This window comes from Oncorhynchus gorbuscha, linkage group LG09 (genome assembly GCF_021184085.1).
Source record: "Oncorhynchus gorbuscha isolate QuinsamMale2020 ecotype Even-year linkage group LG09, OgorEven_v1.0, whole genome shotgun sequence".
NCBI classification, from domain to species: Eukaryota; Metazoa; Chordata; class Actinopteri; order Salmoniformes; family Salmonidae; genus Oncorhynchus; species Oncorhynchus gorbuscha.
Genome location: NC_060181.1, coordinates 81,259,320 through 81,271,819, shown reverse-complemented (window position 1 = coordinate 81,271,819; position 12,500 = coordinate 81,259,320). Strand labels below are relative to the sequence as shown.

General features: G+C 53.0%; 1 protein-coding gene across 1 annotated transcript in view; it reads right to left on the bottom strand.

Moving 5' to 3' along the window:
- LOC124044151 (cystathionine beta-synthase-like) overlaps positions 1-12,500 on the bottom strand; it is an 882,911-nt gene that overhangs the window by 862,466 nt on the left and 7,945 nt on the right. The gene's annotated exons all lie outside the window — the stretch shown is intronic.

The window sequence follows — 12,500 nt, the reverse complement described above, 5'->3', positions numbered from 1 at the left end:
GGAGGGATGAGTATGGAGACTAAAGGGAGGGATGAGTATGGAGACTAAAGAGAGGGATGAGTATGGAGACTAAAGGGAGGGATGAGTATGGAGACTAAAGGGAGGGAGGGATGAGTATGGAGTCTAAAGGGAGGGAGGGACAGTATGGAGACTAAAGGGAGGGAGGGATGAGTATGGAGACCAAAGGGAGGGATGAGTATGGAGACTAAAGGGAGGGATGAGTATGGAGACTAAAGGGAGGGAGGGATGAGTAGATACTAAAGGGAGGGAGGGATGAGTATGGAGACCAAAGGGAGGGATGAGTATGGAGACAAAGGGAGGGATGAGTATGGAGACTAAAGGGAGGGATGAGTATGGAGACTGAGTATGGAGACTAAAGGGAGGGAGGGATGAGTATGGAGACTAAAAAGGGAGGGATGAGTATGGAGACTAAAGGGAGGGAGGGATGCGTATGGAGACTAAAGGGAGGGAGGGACGAGTATGGAGACTAAAATGAGGGAGGGACAGTATGGAGACTAAAATGAGGGAGGGATGAGTATGGAGACTAAAGAGGGGGAGGGATGAGTATGGAGACTAAAGGGAGGGAGGAAGGACGAGTATGGAGACTAAAGGAAGAGAGGGATGAGTATGGAGACTAAAGGGAGGGAGGGATGAGTATTGAGAGAGATAGGTAAGAGATAAAGAGAGAGAGAGAGAGAGAGAGAGAGGGAGAGAGAGAGATAGGTAAGAGATAAAGAGAGAGGAGGAGAGGGAGAGAGAGAGCGGAGAGAGGAGATAGGTAAGAGATAAGGAGAGATAGGAGGAGAGAGGGAAAGAGAAGAGAGAGAGGGAAGGACGAGTATGGAGACTAAAGGGAGGATGAGTATGGAGACTAAAGGGAGGGAGGGATGAGTATCGAGACCAAAGGGAGGAGAACAGTATGGAGACTAAAGGGAGGGATGAGTATGGAGACTAAAGGGAGGGATGAGTATGGAGACTAAAGGGAGGGATGAGTATGGAGACTAAAGGGAGGGATGAGTATGGAGACTAAAGAGAGGGATGAGTATGGAGACTAAAGGGAGGGATGAGTATGGAGACTAAAGGGAGGGAGGGACAGTATGGAGTCTAAAGGGAGGGAGGGATGAGTATGGAGACTAAAGGGAGGGAGGGATGAGTATGGAGACCAAAGGGAGGGATGAGTATGGAGACTAAAGGGAGGGAGGGATGAGTATGGAGACCAAAGGGAGGGAGAAGACGAGTATGGAGACTAAAAAGGGGAGGGATGAGTATGGAGACTAAAGGGAGGGATGAGTATGGAGACTAAAGGGAGGGATGAGTATGGAGACTAAAGGGAGGGATGAGTATGGAGACTAAAGAGAGGGATGAGTATGGAGACTAAAGGGAGGGATGAGTATGGAGACTAAAGGGAGGGAGGGATGAGTATGGAGTCTAAAGGGAGGGAGGGAGAGTATGGAGACTAAAGGGAGGGAGGGATGAGTATGGAGACCAAAGGGAGGGATGAGTATGGAGACTAAAGGGAGGGATGAGTATGGAGACTAAAGGGAGGGAGGGATGAGTATGGAGACTAAAGGGAGGGAGGGATGAGTATGGAGACTAAAATGAGGGAGGGATGAGTATGGAGACTAAAGGGAGGGAGGGATGCGTATGGAGACTAAAGGGAGGGAGGCAGTATGGAGACTAAAATGAGGGAGGGACGAGTATGGAGACTAAAATGAGGGGAGGGATGAGTATGGAGACTAAAGAGGGGAGGGATGAGTATGGAGACTAAAGGGAGGGAGGAAGGGAGGGAGTATGGAGACTAAAGGAAGAGAGGGATGAGTATGGAGACTAAAGGGAGGGAGGGATGAGTATTGAGAGATAGGTAAGAGATAAAGAGAGAGAGGAGAGAGAGAGAGAGAGAGAGAGAGAGAGAGAGAGAGAGAGAGAGAGAGAGAGAGAGGAGGAGAGAGAGAGAGATAGGTAAGAGATAAAGAGAGAGAGGAGGAGAGGGAGAGAGAGAGCGGAGAGAGAGATAGGTAAGAGATAAGGAGAGATAGGAGGAGAGGAGGGAAAGAGAAAGAGAGAGAGAGAGGAAGGATGAGTATGGAGACTAAAGGGAGGGATGAGTATGGAGACTAACGGGAGGGAGGGATGAGTATCGAGACCAAGGGAGGGAGAGACAGTATGGAGACTAAAGGGAGGGATGAGTATGGAGACTAAAGGGAGGGATGAGTATGGAGACTAAAGGGAGGGATGAGTATGGAGACTAAAGGGAGGGATGAGTATGGAGACTAAAAGAGGGATGAGTATGGAGACTAAAGGGAGGGATGAGTATGGAGACTAAAGGGAGGGAGGGTGAGTATGGAGTCTAAAGGGAGGGAGGGACAGTATGGAGACTAAAGGGAGGGAGGGATGAGTATGGAGACCAAAGGGAGGGATGAGTATGGAGACTAAAGGGAGGGAGGGATGAGTATCGAGACCAAAGGGAGGGAGAGAGATGAGTATGGAGACTAAAGGGGAGGGATGAGTATGGAGACTAAAGGGAGGGATGAGTATGGAGACTAAAGGGAGGGATGAGTATGGAGACTAAAGGGAGGGATGAGTATGGAGACTAAAGAGAGGGATGAGTATGGAGACTAAAGGGAGGGATGAGTATGGAGACTAAAGGGAGGGAGGGATGAGTATGGAGTCTAAAGGGAGGGAGGGACAGTATGGAGACTAAAGGGAGGGAGGGATGAGTATGGAGACCAAAGGGAGGGATGAGTATGGAGACTAAAGGGAGGGATGAGTATGGAGACTAAAGGAGGGAGGGATGAGTATGGAGACTAAAGGGAGGGAGGGATGAGTATGGAGACCAAAGGGGAGGGATGAGTATGGAGACAAAGGGAGGGATGAGTATGGAGACTAAAGGGAGGGATGAGTATGGAGACTAAAGGGAGGGAGGGATGAGTATGGAGACTAAAATGAGGGAGGGACGAGTATGGAGACTAAAATGAGGGAGGGATGAGTATGGAGACTAAAGGGAGGGATGAGTATGGAGACTAAAGGGAGGGAGGGATGAGTATGGAGACTAAAATGAGGGAGGGATGAGTATGGAGACTAAAGGGAGGGAGGGATGCGTATGGAGACTAAAGGGAGGGAGGGACGAGTATGGAGACTAAAATGAGGGAGGGACGAGTATGGAGACTAAAATGAGGGAGGGATGAGTATGGAGACTAAAGAGGGGGAGGGATGAGTATGGAGACTAAAGGGAGGGAGGGAGGGAGGTAAGGGAGGGAGGGAGGGAGGGAGGGAAAAAATAAATGTCAGTATGAGAGTGATCAAGATCAAGAGATTGAGAGGTGGAGGCGTGGAGAGAAAGAGGTGGAGAGAGAGACAGAAGGAGAGAGGGAGAGAGAGAGTGTGTGAGAGAGAGAGGGCGGAGAGAGAGACGGAATGAGAGAGGGAGAGAGAGAGAGCGAGAGAGAGAGAGACAGAAGGAGAGAGGGAGAGAGAGAGTGAGAGAGAGACAGACAGAAGGAGAGAGTGTGTGTGAGAGAGAGGGGAGGCAGACAGTGTTTCTCCTATGTTAGGGTGGCTAATGAAAGATGAATGAGACAGTGGGCAGGAGAGCCTAACTGCGGTCAAAGTCTGGCTGGTGTGTGGGTGAGTGTCTGTGTGTGTTTGTGTATGAGTGCATGTGTTTGTGTGTGTGTGTGTGTCTTTGCAGCAGAAGTACACCTTCTGTGATTCGGTTGTCGATCATCAGCACACAGACAACGCATTCCATCCCTCTATTTCTGTTCTTCCCTCCATCGTTCTCTCCCTCTTTATGTCACTCCCTCCTTCAATCACACTCTCTCTCTCCCTCTCCCACGCTCTCTTTCTCAATCACACTCTCTCTCCCTCTCCCACGCTCTCTTTCTCAATCACATTCTCTCTCTTCCTCTCCCACTCCCACCTCTGTCCCACTCTCTCAATCACACACACACACATTCTCTCTCTCTCTCTCTCTCTCTCTCTCTCTCTCTCTCTCTCTCTCTCTCAGCCCTCTCTCTCTCTCTCTCTCTCTCTCTCTCTCTCTCTCTCTCTCTCTCTCTCTCTCTCTCTATCACATCTCTCTCTCAATCAACCACCTCTCTCCCTCTCCCACTTTTCTCTCAATCACACTCTCTCTCCCTCTCTCTCTGTCTCTCTCTCTTCCTGTCTTTGTCACCTTAGTCAAGTGATTGGTAAAACATAAAAAATAATGATACTGTAAGGTATGGATGTAAGAAGTAGGTCTGAAATTCAGGCATGCACTAAAAGGGGGGCAAAGACAAGCACAGCAACATAAAAGTTAGACTGACCCTAAATTCCTCTCTGTCTCATTTTCCCCTTAATTTACTATCTCTCCCCTTTCTTTATTATCTCTCCTGTTCCCTCATTATCTCTCCCTTACTTCACTATCTCTTCCCTTCCTTCACTATCTCTCCCCGTCCTTCATTATCTCTCCCCTTCCTTCACTGTTTCCCTTTCCTTCATTATCTCTCCCCTTACTTCACTATATTTCCCCCTCTTCACTCTCTCCCCTTCCTTTACTATCTCTCCCCGTCCTACATTATCTCTCCCCGTCCTTCATTATCTCTCCCTTCCTTCACTATCTCTCCCTTCCTTCACTCTGTTTCCCTTTCCTTCACTATCTCTCCTGTTCCTTCATTATCTCTCCCTTTCCTTCACTATCCCTCTCTCTGTCTTTATCGCCTCTTCCCTGAGCCTTGTTGAAATATGCTGTCTTTTCCAGAGCCCAATGAGCTTAGAATTGTACTGAGTGAGTGTGTGTGCAATCTTCTTTGATCAGGGTTCATGATTGGGTCAACACACACACACCCAGGGATTAGTGAAACAAACGTTCACCAACAGAGAATAAAACACAAACAAAGAGACAGAAACATCCTGCATCCTGGAACACAACACCACTCAGCCCTCAGAGCCAACAGCACTGCTCACACACAGGAACACAACACCACTCAGCCCTCAGAGCCAACAGCACTGCTCACACACAGGAACACAACACCACTCAGCCCTCAGAGCCAACAGCACTGCTCACACACAGGAACACAACACCACTCAGCCCTCAGAGCCAACAGCACTGCTCACACACAGGAACACAACACCACTCAGCCCTCAGAGCCAACAGCACTGCTCACACACAGGAACACAACACCACTCAGCCCTCAGAGCCAACAGCACTGCTCACACACAGGAACACAACACCACTCAGCCCTCAGAGCCAACAGCACTGCTCACACACAGGAACACAACACCACTCAGCCCTCAGAGCCAACAGCACTGCTCACACACAGGAACACAACACCACTCAGCCCTCAGAGCCAACATCACTGCTCACACACAGGAACACAACACCACTCAGCCCTCAGAGCCAACATCACTGCTCACACACAGGAACACAACACCACTCAGCCCTCAGAGCCAACATCACTGCTCACACACAGGAACACAACACCACTCAGCCCTCAGAGCCAACAGCACTGCTCACACACAGGAACACAACACCACTCAGCCCTCAGAGCCAACATCACTGCTCACACACAGGAACACAACACCACTCAGCCCTCAGAGCCAACATCACTGCTCACACACAGGAACACAACACCACTCAGCCCTCAGAGCCAACAGCACTGCTCACACACAGGAACACAACACCACTCAGCCCTCAGAGCCAACATCACTGCTCACACACAGGAACACAACACCACTCAGCCCTCAGAGCCAACATCACTGCTCACACACAGGAACACAACACCACTCAGCCCTCAGAGCCAACAGCACTGCTCACACACAGGAACACAACACCACTCAGCCCTCAGAGCCAACAGCACTGCTCACACACAGGAACACAACACCACTCAGCCCTCAGAGCCAACAGCACTGCTCACACACAGGAACACAACACCACTCAGCCCTCAGAGCCAACAGCACAGCACTGCCCTCACACACAGGAACACAACACCACTCAGCCCTCAGAGCCAACAGCACTGCTCACACACAGGAACACAACACCACTCAGCCCTCAGAGCCAACAGCACTGCTCACACACAGGAACACAACACCACTCAGCCCTCAGAGCCAACAGCACTGCTCACACACAGGAACACAACACCACTCAGCCCTCAGAGCCAACAGCACTGCTCACACACAGGAACACAACACCACTCAGCCCTCAGAGCCAACAGCACTGCTCACACACAGGAACACAACACCACTCAGCCCTCAGAGCCAACAGCACTGCTCACACACAGGAACACAACACCACTCAGCCCTCAGAGCCAACAGCACTGCTCACACACAGGAACACAACACCACTCAGCCCTCAGAGCCAACAGCACTGCTCACACACAGGAACACAACACCACTCAGCCCTCAGAGCCAACAGCACTGCTCACACACAGAACACAACACCACTCAGCCCTCAGCCAACAGCACTGCTCACACACAGGAACACAACACCACTCAGCCCTCAGAGCCAACAGCACTGCTCACACACAGGAACACAACACCACTCAGCCCTCAGAGCCAACAGCACTGCTCACACACAGGAACACAACACCACTCAGCCCTCAGAGCCAACAGCACTGCTCACACACAGGAACACAACACCACTCAGCCCTCAGAGCCAACATCACTGCTCACACACAGGAACACAACACCACTCAGCCCTCAGAGCCAACAGCACTGCTCACACACAGGAACACACACCACTCAGCCCTCAGAGCCAACTCACTGCTCACACACAGGAACACAACACCATCAGCCCTCAGAGCCAACATCACTCTCACACAGGAACACAACACCACTCAGCCCTCAGAGCCAACAGCACTGCTCACACACAGGAACACAACACCACTCAGCCCTCAGAGCCAACAGCACTGCACTGCACACACACAGGAACACAACACCACACCAGCCCTCAGAGCCAACAGCACTGCTCACACACAGGAACACAACACCACTCAGCCCTCAGAGCCAACAGCACTGCTCACACACAGGAACACAACACCACTCAGCCCTCAGAGCCAACAGCACTGCTCACACACAGGAACACAACACCACTCAGCCCTCAGAGCCAACAGCACTGCTCACACACAGGAACACAACACCACTCAGCCCTCAGAGCCAACAGCACTGCTCACACACAGGAACACACACCACCAGCCCTCAGCAGCACTGCTCACACACAGAGCCAACAGCACTGCTCACACACAGGAACACAACACCACTCAGCCCTCAGAGCCAACAGCACTGCTCACACACAGGAACACAACACCACTCAGCCCTCAGAGCCAACAGCACTGCTCACACACAGGAACACAACACCACTCAGCCCTCAGAGCCAACATCACTGCTCACACACAGGAACACAACACCACTCAGCCCTCAGAGCCAACAGCACTGCTCACACACAGGAACACAACACCACTCAGCCCTCAGAGCCAACAGCACTGCTCACACACAGGAACACAACACCACTCAGCCCTCAGAGCCAACAGCACTGCTCACACACAGGAACACAACACCACTCAGCCCTCAGAGCCAACAGCACTGCTCACACACAGGAACACAACACCACTCAGAGCCAACAGCCCTCAGAGCCAACAGCACTGCTCACACACAGGAACACAACACCACTCAGCCCTCAGAGCCAACAGCACTGCTCACACACAGGAACACAACACCACTCAGCCCTCAGAGCCAACATCACTGCTCACACACAGGAACACAACACCACTCAGCCCTCAGAGCCAACAGCACTGCTCACACACAGGAACACAACACCACTCAGCCCTCAGAGCCAACAGCACTGCTCACACACAGGAACACAACACCACTCAGCCCTCAGAGCCAACAGCACTGCTCACACACAGGAACACAACACCACTCAGCCCTCAGAGCCAACATCACTGCTCACACACAGGAACACAACACCACTCAGCCCTCAGAGCCAACAGCACTGCTCACACACAGGAACACAACACCACTCAGCCCTCAGAGCCAACAGCACTGCTCACACACAGGAACACAACACCACTCAGCCCTCAGAGCCAACAGCACTGCTCACACACAGGAACACAACACCACTCAGCCCTCAGAGCCAACAGCACTGCTCACACACAGGAACACAACACCACTCAGCCCTCAGAGCCAACAGCACTGCTCACACACAGGAACACAACACCACTCAGCCCTCAGAGCCAACAGCACTGCTCACACACAGGAACACAACACCACTCAGCCCTCAGAGCCAACAGCACTGCTCACACACAGGAACACAACACCACTCAGCCCTCAGAGCCAACAGCACTGCTCACACACAGGAACACAACACCAGCCCTCAGAGCCAACAGCCCTCACACACAGGAACACAACACCACTCAGCCCTGCCAACTCACTGCTCACACACAGGAACACAACACCACTCAGCCCTCAGAGCCAACAGCACTGCTCACACACAGGAACACAACACCACTCAGCCCTCAGAGCCAACAGCACTGCTCACACACAGGAACACAACACCACTCAGCCCTCAGAGCCAACAGCACTGCTCACACACAGGAACACAACACCACTCAGCCCTCAGAGCCAACAGCACTGCTCACACACAGGAACAGCACTGCTCAACACCACACCACTCAGCCCTCAGAGCCAACAGCACTGCTCACACACAGGAACACAACACCACTCAGCCCTCAGAGCCAACATCACTGCTCACACACAGGAACACAACACCACTCAGCCCTCAGAGCCAACATCACTGCTCACACACAGGAACACAACACCACTCAGCCCTCAGAGCCAACAGCACTGCTCACACACAGGAACACAACACCACTCAGCCCTCAGAGCCAACAGCACTGCTCACACACAGGAACACAACACCACTCAGCCCTCAGAGCCAACAGCACTGCTCACACACAGGAACACAACACCACTCAGCCCTCAGAGCCAACAGCACTGCTCACACACAGGAACACAACACCACTCAGCCCTCAGAGCCAACAGCACTGCTCACACACAGGAACACAACACCACTCAGCCCTCAGAGCCAACAGCACTGCTCAGGAACACAACACCACACACAGGAACACAACACCACTCAGCCCTCAGAGCCAACAGCACTGCTCACACACAGGAACACAACACCACTCAGCCCTCAGAGCCAACAGCACTGCTCACACACAGGAACACAACACCACTCAGCCCTCAGAGCCAACATCAGCCAACATCACTGCTCAGAGCCACACACTGGAACACAACACCACTCAGCCCTCAGAGCCAACATCACTGCTCACACACAGGAACACAACACCACTCAGCCCTCAGAGCCAACAGCACTGCTCACACACAGGAACACAACACCACTCAGCCCTCAGAGCCAACAGCACTGCTCACACACAGGAACACAACACCACTCAGCCCTCAGAGCCAACAGCACTGCTCACACACAGGAACACAACACCACTCAGCCCTCAGAGCCAACAGCACTGCTCACACACAGGAACACAACACCACTCAGCCCTCAGAGCCAACAGCACTGCTCACACACAGGAACACAACACCACTCAGCCCTCAGAGCCAACAGCACTGCTCACACACAGGAACACAACACCACTCAGCCCTCAGAGCCAACAGCACTGCTCACACACAGGAACACAACACCACTCAGCCCTCAGAGCCAACAGCACTGCTCACACACAGGAACACAACACCACTCAGCCCTCAGAGCCAACAGCACTGCTCACACAGGAACACAACACCACTCAGCCCTCAGAGCCAACAGCACTGCTCACACAGGAACACAACACACACAGGAACACACACACCACTCAGCCCTCAGAGCCAACAGCACTGCTCACACACAGGAACACAACACCACCAGCCCTCAGAGCCAACAGCACTGCTCACACACAGGAACACAACACCACTCAGCCTCAGCCAACAGCACTGCTCCACACCACTCAGCCCTCAGAGCCAACAGCACTGCTCACACAGGAACACAACACCACTCAGCCCTCAGAGCCAACAGCACTGCCACACAGGAACACAACACCACTCAGCCCTCAGAGCCAACAGCACTGCTCACACACAGGAACACAACACCACTCAGCCCTCAGAGCCAACAGCACTGCTCACACACAGGAACACAACACTCAGCCCTCAGCCAACTCAGCTCACACACAGGCCAAGCCAGCCAACTCACTGCTCACACACAGGAACACAACACCACTCAGCCCTCAGAGCCAACAGCACTGCTCACACACAGGAACACAACACCACTCAGCCCTCAGAGCCAACAGCACTGCTCACACACAGGAACACAACACTCAGCCCTCAGAGCCCTCACTGCTCACACACAGGCCAAGCCCAGCACTGCTCACACACAGGAACACAACACCACTCAGCCCTCAGAGCCAACATCACTGCTCACACACAGGAACACAACACCACTCAGCCCTCAGAGCCAACAGCACTGCTCACACACAGGAACACAACACCACTCAGCCCTCAGAGCCAACATCACTGCTCACACACAGGAACACAACACCACTCAGCCCTCAGAGCCAACAGCACTGCTCACACACAGGAACACAACACCACTCAGCCCTCAGAGCCAACAGCACTGCTCACACACAGGAACACAACACCACTCAGCCCTCAGAGCCAACAGCACTGCTCACACACAGGAACACAACACCACTCAGCCCTCAGAGCCAACAGCACTGCTCACACACAGGAACACAACACCACTCAGCCCTCAGAGCCAACAGCACTGCTCACACACAGGAACACAACACCACTCAGCCCTCAGAGCCAACATCACTGCTCACACACAGGAACACAACACCACTCAGCCCTCAGAGCCAACAGCACTGCTCACACACAGGAACACAACACCACTCAGCCCTCAGAGCCAACAGCACTGCTCACACACAGGAGCCCTCAGAGCCAACAGCACTGCTCACACACAGGAACACAACACCACTCAGCCCTCAGAGCCAACAGCACTGCTCACACACAGGAACACAACACCACTCAGCCCCCATCAGAGCCAACACCACTGCTCAGCACTGCTCACACAGGAACACAACACCACTCAGCCCTCAGAGCCAACATCACTGCTCACACACAGGAACACAACACCACTCAGCCCTCAGAGCCAACATCACTGCTCACACACAGGAACACAACACCACTCAGCCCTCAGAGCCAACAGCACTGCTCACACACAGGAACACAACACCACTCAGCCCTCAGAGCCAACAGCACTGCTCACACACAGGAACACAACACCACTCAGCCCTCAGAGCCAACAGCACTGCTCACACACAGGAACACAACACCACTCAGCCCTCAGAGCCAACAGCAGGAACACAACACCACTCAGCCCTGCTCACACACAGGAACACAACACCACTCAGCCCTCAGAGCCAACATCACTGCTCACACACAGGAACACAACACCACTGCCCTCACACACTGCTCAGGAACACAACACCACTCAGCCCTCAGAGCCAACATCACTGCTCACACACAGGAACACAACACCACTCAGCCCTCAGAGCCAACATCACTGCTCACACACAGGAACACAACACCACTCAGCCCTCAGAGCCAACAGCACTGCTCACACACAGGAACACAACACCACTCAGCCCTCAGAGCCAACAGCACTGCTCACACACAGGAACACAACACCACTCAGCCCTCAGAGCCAACAGCACTGCTCACACACAGGAACACAGGAACACCACCTCAGCCCTCAGAGCCAACAGCACTGAACACAACTCACAGCCCTCACAGGAACACAACACCACTCAGCCCTCAGAGCCAACATCACTGCTCACACACAGGAACACAACACCACTCAGCCCTCAGAGCCAACAGCACTGCTCACACACAGGAACACAACACCACTCAGCCCTCAGAGCCAACAGCACTGCTCACACACAGGAACACAACACCACTCAGCCCTCAGAGCCAACAGCACTGCTCACACACAGGAACACAACACCACTCAGCCCTCAGAGCCAACAGCACTGCTCACACACAGGAACACAACACCACTCAGCCCTCAGAGCCAACAGCACTGCTCACACACAGGAACACAACACCACTCAGCCCTCAGAGCCAACAGCACTGCTCACACACAGGAACACAACACCACTCAGCCCTCAGAGCCAACAGCACTGCTCACACACAGAACACAACACCACTCAGCCCTCCAGAGCCAACAGCACTGCTCACACACAGGAACACAACACCACTCAGCCCTCAGAGCCAACAGCACTGCTCACACACAGGAACACAACACCACTCAGCCCTCAGAGCCAACAGCACTGCTCACACACAGGAACACAACACCACTCAGCCCTCAGAGCCAACAGCACTGCTCACACACAGGAACACAACACCACTCAGCCCTCAGAGCCAACAGCACTGCTCACACACAGGAACACAACACCACTCAGCCCTCAGAGCCAACA